Genomic DNA, 14,911 nt, shown 5'->3' on the forward strand with positions numbered 1-14,911 from the left:
TTGGGGATTAAGTGGTTAAAGGTTGAAAGCCTTCAATGGTTATCAAAGACTTTGAGCCATTTAGTGGTTGAAGGTTGAAAGCCTTCAATGGTTATCAAAGACTTTGAGCCATTTAGTGGTTGAAGGTTGAAAGCCTTTAATGGTTATCAAAGACTTTGAGGGTTTGAGAAGTGACTTCCCTTTTTCTTAGGAATGTGACAAAGTTTAGAGAAGGGGTTAGGTTATTTAGAAGTGATTAGAAAATTCTAGAAGGGGCTTAGGCATGCAAGTGGATTTTGTAGGAAAATGCAAGTGGGAGAAATTTTGGTATTTTCAATTAAAATAAAATCATTTATTTCAATTAAATGGTGTAATTTGCATTTGGATAAATATTCAAATAAATATTAATTTATTTAAATGAGAAAAATGAAGATAAAGCATTAAAATGCTTGAAGACTTTGAGGGAAACCATTAAAGGCTTGAAGACTTTAAGGAAAACCATTAAAGTCTTAAGAAGACTATAGAAGGAAGCCATCAAGTTTGAAGACTTTAAAGCCATCAAGTTTGAATACTTTAAGGGAAACCATTAAAGGTTTCAAGTGGGTGAGGATAAATAGGATTTTAAATAAATAATTTATTTAAAATAGTTGTACAACTTGCTTTTGTAGAAAAATACAAGTGGGTGGAGGATAAAGGTGATTTAAATAAATTATTTATTTAAAATAATTGTGCAACTTGCATTTGTAGGAAAATACAAGTGGGTAGAGGATAAAGGTGATTTAAATAAATGTTAATTTATTTAAATGTGAGAGGTGGGATTTTGGGGGATTTAAATAAATATTAATTTATTTAAATGTGAGAGAAGATTTAATTAAATAAATATGATTTATTTATTTAATTAATGGTCTGAATTTGGTTAAGTGAATTAAATCAAATAAATTGAATAATTTATTTAATTAATAGGAGAAGAGGGTTAAGATGAATTAATTAAATATTAATTTAATTAATTCATTAATTGATGGTTAAATAATCAAATAAATACTAAGTATTCATTTAATTAAGTGGACAGATTTATGTGACTACAATTAATATTAAAATACTGTAACTTGTACTTGATGATTCTAAGTAATGGGCTAAAATATGATCAACTCATGTTAGATTAGGCTTGAGACAAGTCATTAGATATGTTTTCGTTTGATCTTGTAGGTGCTTGTATCAGAGACCAATCTTAAATTTAACATGGTATCATAGTGCAGATTTGGCAAGCCCCTTGTCAAGCTTGGAAGGTTTCTTAGAAGTTTTTGTTGGCATTGAGTTGTCATTGATGCCAACCAGTATTATAGGCTACGGGTAGTGTGTGTCAACCCGGTATGAAGAAGATTGAACTGGCATATAGAAGAGAAGTATGATTATGTGTTAACAGATGATATCATTGGTATGAGGTGAGATGCAGGAGTGAGTTGACATGCCTGAGTATTAACCAGTAAGGCTTAAACTAGTATGATAGTTGGTTGTTTGTTTGTGATGAAGAGGTGTAATGTTAGATGAATCACAACAACATCGGGTGAGCTGAACTGAACGAATGCCATGAAGACATACCGAAAGGCAAGATGAGATGTCAGTATGATGTCATGATGATAAAAGTGGTTGTCTTGTGTATTAGGCATACTGGTAAAGGTTTGTATCAGTAGAAGTGTTTGTATTGGTAGGGATGTTCTGGGTTGAACCAACTCTTTTTTGGGAGTTCAATGTATGTCGATGTGTGTCATAGGGAGCTGAGGTGGCAAACATGCAGACGTTGATAAAATGTTCATCAACATGGTTGTCCACGCAATTGGTGGTCATTAAATGATAAATCCACAAATCACGGGATATTATCTGACTGTTACGGCTCGACAAAGAATGGATGACAAAGAATGATTGGGTAGTTGTTGGCATGGTGATCAGGACACGAAATCTGATTGAAAATTGGCCTTCAATTAGAAACAACTGGATGAAATGAGGTCAACAAAGATCAAGGTCGTAAAGCAGGGTAAAAGTTTTCTATTTTTAGAAAACATGCATTGGAAGAATGAAAATATGTATAGCTGCATCTCCCCGTATCAAGTGAATGATCCAAGGCAAATCAAATAAGATTTGATGCAGATTTGGTCAAAGGAAAGAAACCCTAACCACCTGAAATTTGAATTTGTTTTTGAAGGAAACTTGTTTTTAAATATACAAGTCTAAGTCAATGAGGCTGCTGCTGTGGAATGATTTGTGATTATGCTTGTGAATGAAAGAGAGATAGAAAAGATTGTTTTAAGTGAAAAAAAAATCTTAAGTAACTATGTGTAGAAGGAGAAACCGGTAAGGTGTGTGAATCAGCAAAGAACAAACTGGCAGAGATAGAACCTTAAAAGTGTGGGCAGGTGTGAAGTAAATCTAGCAGACAGAGGAAGAGAAGTTTCAACAGAGCAAGGACGAGCATAAAGGCAGTGTTGCAGTGTTTGTGAAGATTTCACATATTGGTAAGATTGAAAGTGGTAGAGAAGAGTATTGAAGGGTTGCAAAACTTCATTTGCAATAGGGAATTTATTTTTGTGTTTGAATCTTGATATTTTTTTCGCTAAGTAGGCGCTTAGTGCAAGGGTTGTAGCTCCTTTAGGTTGTATCCTATAAATTGTTCAGGGGTTGGTGCTCATAAATCAAGGGTTGGTTCTCCTTGGGTTGGTGCCCTAAAATTTTAATCAGATCAGTTATATTGTGAGGCTGGATTGGAGCAGAAGATCTTCAATAGCTATTCTCAATGAGGTTTTTCCCACATTGGGTTTTCCTCATATGTCTGTTGTTATATGATGCATTCTTGTGTATGAGTTATTTTGATGATATAGAAAATCCTTCCACACACTTAGTTTGCATAGTTTGGCTTACCATTATATCCTTGTTTGAAGAAAAAGTGTTATATCAATGATTCGCCCCCCCTCTTAGTGATCCATTGTGTCCAACAATTGGTATCAAATCCTAGGTACCCTATTTTGTTAAAGCATTCTCTAGCTTGGGTAGATCCTGTCAAGTGTTCACAATGGAAAGAAATGAATCTACCTCTTCCAAAGCCCCTATGTTTGATGGTGTCAACTATGCCTTTTGGAGTAGAAGAATGGAAACCTACTTGTCCTCTCTAGGCTATGATGTATAAATGTTGGTTGTGAATGGGTATATAGTCCCTAATAATCCCCCTACTGATCCAGATGCTAAGAAGGAATATGAGAACAATGCTAAAGCTAAAAATGCTATTCTTAGTGGGTTATCTGATAATGAGTTTGTTAAGGTCATGCACTTCTCATCTACTAAAGAAACTTGGGATAAGTTGTAGAAAATATTTGAAGCCTATGCTAAAGTCAAGGAAGCCAAGTTGCAGACATTGAGAGCACAGCTTGAGGGTTTGAAGATGAGAGATGAAGAGAAGATTGCTGACTATCTCCAAAGGATTGATGAAACAAAAAACACCATTAGAGGGATTGGAGAAGAAATAAAGGATGAGGTGGTTGTGAAGAAAGTACTTAGATCTCTCACATCTAAGTATGATACAAAGGTTTCAACAATAGAAGAAGCAAAAGATCTAAAAATAATTACAATGGATGAGTTGTATGGTTCCCTAATTGATTAGGAGATGAGGATTGTCAGTACTAAGGCTATGAGGAAAGAAGTTCCATTCAAACATCAAGGAAAGGAAAAACAGAGTCTACTCAAGATGGAACCGGTGAATACTCTAATGATATCATGGCAAACTTTGTCAGAAGGCTCAAGATGGGTTCAGGCAAATACAAAGGCAATTTTCCCCTAAAACATTTCAACTATGGAAAGATTGGACATTTTGCTGCAAAACGTCCTGTTGTGACATTTTCACACATCGCCCCATTGCAAATGGGGACCCCCTTCTTTTTAGGCCCTCCTAATTTTTTGGCTTGCATTTTTGTGGTCTTTTCGCAGCAGTCTCGTCAGTCTCTTTGCTTTGCAGGTGTTTGAGGATCATATTGGTCAAGTCTGCCTTGCATTTGAGCAAATTCGGCTAAGTCTGGGACTCGTTTTGTGAATTTTAGGGTTTTTTACCTTCTGCCCTAGATTTTAGGGGTTTATGTTAGGGTTTCGGGAAAACTAAGCATATGGCCAGAATCAAGACCCTTCAAGGGACCTCCCAGTGAAATTTGAGCTCAAATGGAGCAACTTTCTATTTTTAGAAAGTCCCTATTTTTTAAGGATTTTTTCGAGTCCCAGAATGTCGCCATTTTGCCAAAAATCAAACTTACTATTTTTAGTAATTTCTATTTTTAGTAACTTTCTATTTATAGTAAGTCATTTCCTGCGTCCTGTTTTGGACTCTAACTCTGACATTTTGGAAAGTTTCCATTTCGGGAAAGTCTATTTGTGGTAGGACCAGGCTTGCAGACAGCAGAGAATCAACGTGCACAATCACTTCTAAATCTGGAAAGTTGAAAGCAGACAGGCAGGGGTCTAAAATGGCTAAATGTGAGAATCATCCCTGAAGTGGAAGGTCAAAATGTTCTAAGTCTGGAAGCCATTCAACTGTGGAAAATTCCATGTGTCCATGGACATGTTGAAAATGCGCCCAACTCAGGGCTGGGGCACTAAAACCAAGAATGAATTCACAAGTGGAAAAAGCCACCTCTCCATGAACATGTTGAAAACCTGCCCAAGTCAGGGCTGGGGCGCTAAAACCAAGAATGAATTCACAAGTGGAAAAATCCACCTCTCCATGGACATGTTGAAAATGCACCCAAGTCAGGGCTGGGGTGCTAAAACCAAGAATGAATTCACAAGTGGAAACATCCACCTCTCCATGGACATGCTGAAAATGCGCCTAGATCTGGGCTAGAGCACTGAAACCAGGAAGGCATTCACAGGAAGAAAATCCATGAATCCATGGGTGTAATAAAAATTTCACCTAAGGCATGGAATCCAAGGAGTCAAGGAGGAATAAAAAAATAAAATTCCCCTCGGGCAAATTTTTGAATTTGCTATTTTTAGACACCGAATCTCATCGGAATGAGGAAATTGTTATAGATTCAGAATCATGGCAGAATTCTCCATCCAATGAACTTGACTCCTAAATTTTAGGAGGATCCCTAAAAAATAGGGATGTTGAAAAAGAGACATGGACAATTCACAAAGTAATGGAAATTCCTTCCTTCAAGACATAATTCCAAGAAAGGTGAAAAATTGACTAAGTGTTGGAAGTTCCTTCCTTCATGAGAGAGTTCCTGAAAAATTGGAAAATTTGCCTAAGTGTTCGAAATTCCTTCCTTCACGACGGAATTATTGGAAATGTGAAAATTTGGCTAAGTGTTGGAAATTCCTTCCTTCAGGACAAAATTCCAGGAAAGATGAAAATTTGGCTAAGTATTGGAAATTCCTTCCTTCGAGACAAAATTCCAAGCAAGGAAGAAATACACCCAAGGATGAATTGAACATAAAATTTCTAAGGCAAGGAAGGAATCGGGGATGAACTGAACAAGAAATTTCCCCTCTAGGAAAAAATTTGAAAAAATCCATTCTCGGGCATCAAATCACATCCAAATTTCAAAAGTTTTACAGATTTGGATTCATAGGAGAATTTTCTCTCTCCTGCACCGTGGAGCCCAAATTTGGAAATTTTCCTAAAAAATAGGAAATGTGTAGAATTGATGAAAAACCTTCTTCAAGCAAGGAAAGTTGAGGAGACTTCAAGAAAATTCTTCCCGAATCGAATTTTCCCTCTCCAACAATTCCAGATGTGCAGGAGCGGATATACGATGGTGGGGTCCAGTTGCATGGCGAGGATCTATTGAACACGTGGTAGTAGAGTGGCGCATTCATTACTGGAATATTTAACCAAATGGCGACCCAGCCATTGCATGTTGAATTTATGGCAGATTCCTTTTGCATGCAGCCGCCGCATGTGGAAATGATGGATCATTTATGACATAATGGGGTGAATTTTGCATGGATTAATATTCAATGCATGTTGGGCGAATTTGAAGGAGGTGGTGCATTTAATGCGCAATGGATGCTATTTTGGGTACTTTTGAATTAATTGTATATGGGAATGATGGGTTATTAATTGGAGATTCCCACCTTGTTGCATCATGTGTGGAGAAGCTTTTGGGCAAACCCTAATTAGGGTTTTGCATGTAATCATGGCCTGAGGCCTATATAAAGGGGTGACCTCCCTCATTTGAAAGGAGGGAGCCTTGTATGAAATTGTTGCGATAAGTTTTGAGATAATAACAGTGAAACATTGTTCTCTAATGGTGTCCACTTAAGTTATTTTTTTAAATCTTGCATGGTTTCACCTTCCTCACTTAGATTAGAAGTAGTAAAGTTCTTTGATTTCAATGAAGAATGTAATGGTGTCTGATGAATTTCCATGGTTCATACTTTTTGTATCTTGCTGATTGTAAGTTGCAGTGTAAAGTTAGCCTGAGCCACTAAACTTGTGCTAAGTTCAGTTGTGGACAGTCATTTGCATTGCGTTGTTCTGGGTATTCAAATGCACTTTCTCAATTTGAAAATCCTTCAATATCCTTAGAAGATTGCACCGGTTCTTGTGGAGTTGTAGTTGAACTTGGCGAAGCAAAGCTTGGTTTATTTGAAATTTGTCCACCAGAGCACTATTCATTATTATCACTGCCCTTAGGAGTATATTTAGATCCTTCTAACCCTTTCCCCTTTACTTTCAGTTCATTTTAGTCCGTTCGAAGTAGCAACATCGCAAAATTGTTATATCCGATGATGGAGTTCCAGCCACAACAAAGAAGTGAAAGAATGATGCAAACGTAAGGCCCCTTGGATTACCAGCAAACACATCAGCCAACTGAGTCACGTCCACGCATTGAAGGAACCTTGGAGTCGATTATTTGAACTTCTTGCAATCTTAGCATACAATCACACTTTGATCAAGAGAGAGTGAAGTGACCATTAGGCAACTTTATTCTGTGTTAGATGTAGTCATAAAAAACACGTCAACACGTCCCTATGGTGACAAGAATAAAGATGATCAATCAAATGGTAGCAGATCATATGGAAAGGACGGGAAGAAGAATTCCTACCGGCATGGTAGAAGAGGCAACCGGAAGTAGAGTAGTCTCTACACACATGAAAATGATACCATAGATGAGGAGAGTGTCTCAAATGATTGTTGCTGTGAAGATGAAGTCAGAGCAAACCATGTTATGTCCCAAGAGGTTCTGGTACCTGAAGAAGGAGAAGAAGAAGAAGAAGAAGAGAAAGAAGGAGAAGTAGATCTTGAAGCAGATCTCATCAATGCCTTGGAAGAACTGAAGAAAACAAGGAGAGATCTGAAGAGGGTTAAAAAGGTTGCAGCTGAAGAATAAGAGATGTTGGAGAAATCTCTTGAAGAATCCAAGAAAACTATTGTAGATCTAAAACTTTAATTGGAAAAAGCCAAGAGGATCTGTGAAGTTACTAGTACCAACTTCAGTAAAGAGGAGAAGGAGCATTAGAACTTGGAAGAAGAAATAATCAAGCTCCGAAAGGAATTAGAGAAAAGAAAGGAAGAGATGAAAGTGAGAAGCAACTATGAAGGAAGCACTGAAGCTTTAGACAAGATGTTGAGAAAACAGATGCAATCTAAAGATACCGGTGGCTTACGATTTGAAGAGGGTCAAAGTTCAAATAGCAAAGACACATTTGGTAAGGAGATACAGTTTACTTCTTCAAATGAAGGTGAAGACAAGAATACATTCACGGTAAGCAAGGATACCAGTAAGAAGACATATGTGGATGCTGATAAGAACTACCACACAAACTGGTATACACAATCAATGAACCGAAGGTCATACTTAATGCACCGACATGCAGATCCAAGGAGAAATGCAAGAGTTGATCATGAAGGATTCATGAAAGGAAGACCCGCGGTGAGGCAGTCTTTTGCAGGACCAAGGCAATCTAACCGGTATGTTCCAAACTTTCATGGTTATTGTCACTAGTGTAATAAGTTCGGTCATAGAATGGAAAATTGTTGGAAAATGAGTGTCAACCCCAATTTTGAGAGTAGAAACTCATTTGCTACATTAAAAAGTACAAATTTCATATGTTATAATTGCAATGAGTTTGGTCATTAGAGTTATGAGTGTAGGATAAATGTGGAGATGTCCTACAAGAATTATTTGAATACATCTTTCAATGCTAATGTAAAATGTTACAAGTGTTAAAATTTTGGTCACATAGCATGGCATTGTAAGATGAGAACTGATGAGAAAAAGAAAATAGTACCAGATCAAAAGATAGATACTAAACAAGAACACAAGATGATAGCAGGGGAGAAAAAAGAAGAGAAACATGTTTGGATAAAGAAGGAGAAGAACAAGACAGATTCAAGATTGATTGTGCAGACTGCTCTACATGTTGAAAGGGAGAATTTATGGGTAGTTGATAATGGCTGCTCAAATCTCATGACCGAAGACAAGAAAATTTTTATCAAGCTTGACGATTGGAATGGTGGTTATGTCCGGTTTGGTGACAACTCCTCTATCAAGATTAAGGGTCATGATACATTGAATATTGATGGAAAGCTCAAGGCTCATGACGTGTACTATGTGGAAGGACTAAAGTATAATCTGCTAAGTGTAAGTCATATGTGTGACAAAGGATACAATTTCACATTCGACTCTATCGGTTGTCAGATAAGAAAGAAAAGTATCGGTTAGGTTGTAGCACGAGGAAAGAGGACAAATTGTAATGTCTACAATCTAAAGGAATGCTATTAGTCTTAATGAATGATGGGACAGATTGATGAAAGATGGTTGTGGCATTGGAGATTAGGTCATGTGAATTTTAATAATCTAGTGAAAATAAGTAAAAACCAGTATGTGAGAAATATTCCACAAATAACTAAACCAACAAGTACTTTCTTTGATGAATGCATCAGAGGCAAGCAAATCAAAGTGAGTTGCAAAAAAAAAGAGTCTAATACCTCAACACCTCTGGAGTTAGTACATATAGATTTGTGTGGACCAACAAGGACAAGGGCTCTGACCGGTGAGAGATACTTCATGCTATTCATTGATGACTACTCAAGGATGACTTGGGTGACATTTTTGCATGAAAAATCATAGGAATTTGAAAGGTTCAAGATTTTTAGAAGGATGGTTGGAAATGATAGTGGACACTGGTTAAAGTGTTTAAGATCTGACCGGGGTGGAGAATATTCTTCAAATGAGTTTATTTACTACTATGAGAAACATGGAATCCGAAGACAATATTCAACAGCAAAAACACCACAACAGAATGGTGTGGCAGAAACAAAGAATAGGATAGTGAAGGAAATGTCTAGAACAATGTTGAATGAGGCCAACATATTGGATACATACTGGAAGGAAGCATTTCATACTACTGTCTACACATTAAACCGGGTACAACTAAGAGTGAACAGTAGAATGACTCCTTATGAGTTATGGTATGACTAGAAACCATCACTCAAGCATTTCAGAGTGTTTGGAAATAAGTGTTTCATAAAAGAGATGTTGATGGATTAGGAAGTTTTGATTCCTGGAGTGATGAAGGAATCTTCTTGGGTTACTCAACCAATAGCAAAGCCTACAAATGCTACAACAAGAAATTGAGAAAAATGGCTGATAGTATAAATATGAGAATAGATGAAGACCTACATAAGAAAGAATTTGCCGACACCCTATATTGATGTTTCAGATGATGAGCATGCAGATCAATCTGACAATGGACTAGTAGAAGAAGCTCCAAGAAAGAACTCCAACCGATATGTGCAGAAGAACCATCCAGAAGAATAGATCATAGGAGATAAAAATGAAGGTGTACAGACCAAAAGGAGACTAGCCCGGAATGATGAGTAGGTAAATTTATGCTTAATGATAGAACTTGAGCCCAAAACATTTTATGAAGCTAGCAAAAGTGAGAAGTGGGTAGATGCCATGGATGAAGAGATAAAACAAATTAAGAAAAAACAAACTTGGGAACTTGTCCCTAGACTGGCAAACAAGAATGTCATAGGTACCAAGTGGGTCTACTGGAACAAGATGAATGAAGAAGGCAAGATAATCCTACATAAAGCAAGGTTAGTTTGCAAAGGGTATGCTCAAGTGGAAGGTATTGACTTCGAAGAAACCTTTGCACTGGTCGCTAGGTTATAAGCAATATGAATGTTTTTAGCTTTCTCTGCGTATAAAGGTTACAAGGTCTACCAAATGGACATCAAATATGCTTTTTTGAATGGTAACCTTGAAGAAGAGGTGTATATGGAAAAACTGGAGGGTTATCTTTTACATCATGATGAGAGTTTTGTATTCCAATTGAAGAAAGCCCTGTATGGTTTGAAGCAGGCTCCTAGAGCATGGTATTCCTAGTTAGACAAATACTTGAAGGAACAAGGATTCTGGAAAGGGAATGCAAACAACAACTTGTATGTCAAGGTAAATAGAGATCACATGATTATAGTTGATGTATATGTGGATGATTTTATCTTTGGTGGAGACAAGGACATCATGTGCAAATAATTTGCAGATCAGATCAAGACAAAATTTGAGATGTCCATGCTAGGTGAGTTATCCTATTTTCTTGGTTTGCGGATCTCACAATAGGAGAAAGGAATTTTCATCTCACAAACCAAGTATGATAAAGACATGTTGAAGAAATCTCAAATGGATGATAAGAAACCGATAAGTACTCTCATGGTTACCGATTGTAGGTTGAGCAAACTAGATGAGTCGCCAAAAGTAGAGTAGACACTGTATGGGTCTATGATTGGTAGTCTGCTATATCTAACAACATCTAGACCAGATATTGTTAAAGTTGTTTGCATGGTTGCAAGAATCCAAGATACTCTTAAACAGTCTCACTTAAATGCAGTCAGGAGAATCTTCAGGTATCTGCAAGGAACTATCAGTTATGGTCTACGGTATCGAAAGAGAGGAGAGTTCTCTTTGTAGGCTTATACTGATGCAGATTGGGAAGGAAGTACTGATGACCAAAAGAGTACAAGTGGAGATTATTTCTACTTAGGAGACTAGTTAGTATCATGGCATAGCAAGAAGCAAGATTCGGTGCCATTATCTACTGCTGAGGCAGAGTATATAGCAGTTGCTACATGTTGTTCATAGGTATTGTGGATGAAACAGACACTGAAGGACATACAGGTGGAGATACCAGAACCTATTCCAATCTGGTGTAATAACTCAAGTGCAATCAACATCTCCAAGAATCCAGTAATGCACTCAAGAAAAAAACACATTGCAATCAAGTATCACTTCTTGAGGGAGAAGGTAGCAGACAAGGAGGTCATAGTAGAATATGTTCCAACCAGTGAGCCGATTGCTGGCATGTTTACCAAGCCACTTCCTTTGGGCCCGTTTGAATACTTGAGACAAAATATGGGATTTGTCCCACCATCCGACAACACTTAAATGTGTAGGGAGGTGTATGGCTCATGGGGAGTCATTAATTGTTCCTATATCATGACTCTTGAATCATGAAGCATGGACATAGGGGGAGAATGTGTCCTACCAGCTGAAGAAAAAGGGAGAGAATAAGGGTGGCCTAAGGTTCCCTTTTCCATTGTTGTCAAAGGGGGAGAGAAACCAGAACAGAAAGTGTTGACATCAATGCCAAAGGGGGAGATTGTTGGCATTGAGTTATCATTGATGTCAACCGGTATTACAGGCTACCGGTAGAGTGTGTCAACCCGGTATGAAGATGATTGAACCAACATATAGAAGAGAAGTATGATTATGTGTTAACAGATGATATCACCGATATGAGGTGAGATGCAAAAGTGAGTTGGCATGCCTGAGTATTAATGGGTAAGGCTTAAACTAGTATGATAGTTGGTTGTTTGTTTGTGATGAAGAGGCGAAATGTTAGATGAATCACAACAACACCTGGTGAGTTGAACTAAATGAATGGCATGAAGACATACCGGAAGAGAAGTTTCAATAGAGCAAGGGAGAGCATAAAGGCAGTGTTGTAGTGTGTGAAGATTTCGCATACCGGTAAGATTTAAACTGGTAGAGCAGAGTATTTAAGGGTTGCAAAACTTCATTTGCAATAGGGAATTTATTTTTGTATTTGAATCCTGATATTGTTTTCATTAAGTAGGTTCTTAGTGTGGGGGTTGTAGCTCCTTTAGGTTGTAGCGTATAAATTGTTCAGGGGTTGGTGCTCCTTTGATTCGGTGCTCATAAATCAAGGGTCGGTGCTCCTTGGGTTGGTGCCCTAAAAATTTAATCAGATCAGTTATATTGTGAGGGTGGATTAGAGCTGAAGATCTCCAGCAGCTATTCTCACTGATTTTTTCCCACATTGGGTTTTCCTTGTATATCTGTTGTTATGTGATGCATTCTTGTGTATGAGTTATTTTGATGATATAGAAAATCCTTTCACACACTTAGTTTGCATAGTTTGGCATACCGGTCAGCAGTATATTTGTTTCATAGAGTACTGGTATATCCCTATTTGAAGAAAAAGTGTTATATCACTGATTCACCCCACCTCTCAGTGATCCATTGTGTCCAACAATATTTAGGGTCAAAGATAAAAATATTTCAAGATCTAGAGGCGGCCAATTTTTTTATCAACTTCGCAGCAAAACAAGCATCATCATTGTGTCTGCAACATCGAAAAACCCGAGGAACACCTTTCATTTCATAAAAAGCTAAGTTGTTGTTTTTTGGGGGCAGTTTCACCTGGGGCACATTTTCGAGGCAAGTTAAAGGGGTAGCTAATAAATCTACTCAATTTGCGGTGAAACAAACCTCACCATTATGTTCACAGTAGTAAAGAACCCTAGAAATGCCCAGGTCAAATTATTGAATTATGACACCGTGAAATTTTCAACAATTTTTTTAGGGATTATTTTTTTCATATAGAAATTTGTACAACCATGTGGATCCATATGGACCTTACATACCATACTATGCACAAATACTAGTTGGGCAACATTAAAAAAAATTGCAAGTTCAGAATATTTTTTTAAAAAGAGTTCTCTTTAAATATTTTTAATAAACAAAAGTGATTTAAAAAATCCATAGGTCAATATGCCTATAGTGTACCTATTATCCAATTTTATGCCATCATCTAGTCAACAAACTTTGACTGCCCAGTCAATATCTTTGATTGCCAACTCAACAATTTGACTGCCAAGTCATCAACCTCATCATCCTACCATGTCATTGTTACTATTTACTAGGTTGTCATTAGTTTTATGTCCAAAGTCATTCTATATACTCTAGTCGATTATTACTACCGAAATATTCAATTGGTAAGCATAGAGCAGTCGGTTACAGAAGTTACAAGTCACAAAGTTTAGTATACACCGATTTGTCTACCGAGTAATGTTCTATGACTACCGAGCAGCAAAGATGGTATACCGAGTTGATACACACCGAGTGAAACATGTTACCAGATTCATTGAACCTAGACACATATGTGGAAACATGTTACAAGATCGAGGAACAAGAAACCGTTATCACATAGGAAATTGTACCTTAAGATTTTGTATGATTTTGAGGACATCTATCTAATGAAGTATTTTGTATGGTTATTCATACGATGAATCATGTTTGTAAGATCGAAGCATGAACAAGATCACCGTCATAAGAAATCTATTTATACAGCATGAATTGAGGATCAATATGAGTGTGAAGCAAGACATATGTGAAAAGAAAAATCATGGGAAATCATTGAGTGTTATGACTGTTGCAGATACATAGAGGTCACCGAGAAGGATTTCAGAGAACAGTCAAGGAATAGAGTAAACAGAAAGGTTTACCAAGTTATTTTATGGGTTACTAAGGTATGCTATAAGCAAGGTAATTTCATTTTGAGCACATAGAATCTGCTATAACATTTCAGATGTGAAGTTGCAGAAATTTTGTAAGATTTTGATTGTACTATTTTGAGTTGTAAGAGAAACCTTTAACATGGTAAAAGACTCTAACAAAGTCTATAAATTGTAAAGCCTTTAACCAAGTGCATCATTTTAGTATAAGTGTTGTAAAATCCTTTAGCAAGGTAGATCTAAAGATCTTGTTATACTCCTAATAGGGTAAGCTATCAGAAATAGCTAAACATGTAGCTCTAACCGAGCAACCTTTATTATTGCAGTAGTGAAGTTGTGGGTGCCATCCTCACTACAGTTTTTCTCTCTAACAAGGAGTTTCAGCATAACCAAAATATATGTGTTATGGAGTGAATCATGTATGATTGTTATTTATTTGTTTTAGCATTATATTATGTTTCAGCAATATTCAGTTTATGCTTAATAGTAAATTTATTGTTGAAGAAAATATTTGAAGTACTGATTCACTCCTCCCCTCTCAGTACATTAGCTTTCCATATTGGGCCTAACAATTGGTATCAGAGCTTGAATCTTGGAAAAGGGTTTAACTGCCTAAAGAGAAAGATCTTATCAATGGAAGGCTACAAACAATCTCGGAGAATTGTGAATCTTCAAAATGAATTGGATCATGCTAATCAAGTGATTGCTGACATGCAGAAACAAATGCAAAGATCACTGAAAGCTAGAGGAAGATTGTTTGATGATTTGCAGGACTCTCAAGAGTTGGTGGAACAAATTGAGACATCATTTGAGAACAGTATATCTCAAGAGATTGAAGAAATGATTGGAGCATTGAAAGAAAAGAACAAAGCACTGACTGATCAGCTAAAAGCAATGAAAAGAGAACATGAACATTTCAGCACACAGATGACTGAAAAATCTTGATGCATTGAGGACAGCCGAGGATAAATTTAAGAGATCTAGAAAGAGAAAAACAACAGCTTGAAGCATTAGTGTCTAAAAAGAATGATGAAATCACTAGGATGATTGGAATTCAAAGTAATCTATCAAATCAATTGGGTTATGCACATCATGAAGCAAATCTAAAAGATGATAAGAATCAAG

The sequence above is a fragment of the Cryptomeria japonica genome, chromosome 3, assembly GCF_030272615.1.
Source record: "Cryptomeria japonica chromosome 3, Sugi_1.0, whole genome shotgun sequence".
In the NCBI taxonomy this organism is placed as follows: domain Eukaryota; kingdom Viridiplantae; phylum Streptophyta; class Pinopsida; order Cupressales; family Cupressaceae; genus Cryptomeria; species Cryptomeria japonica.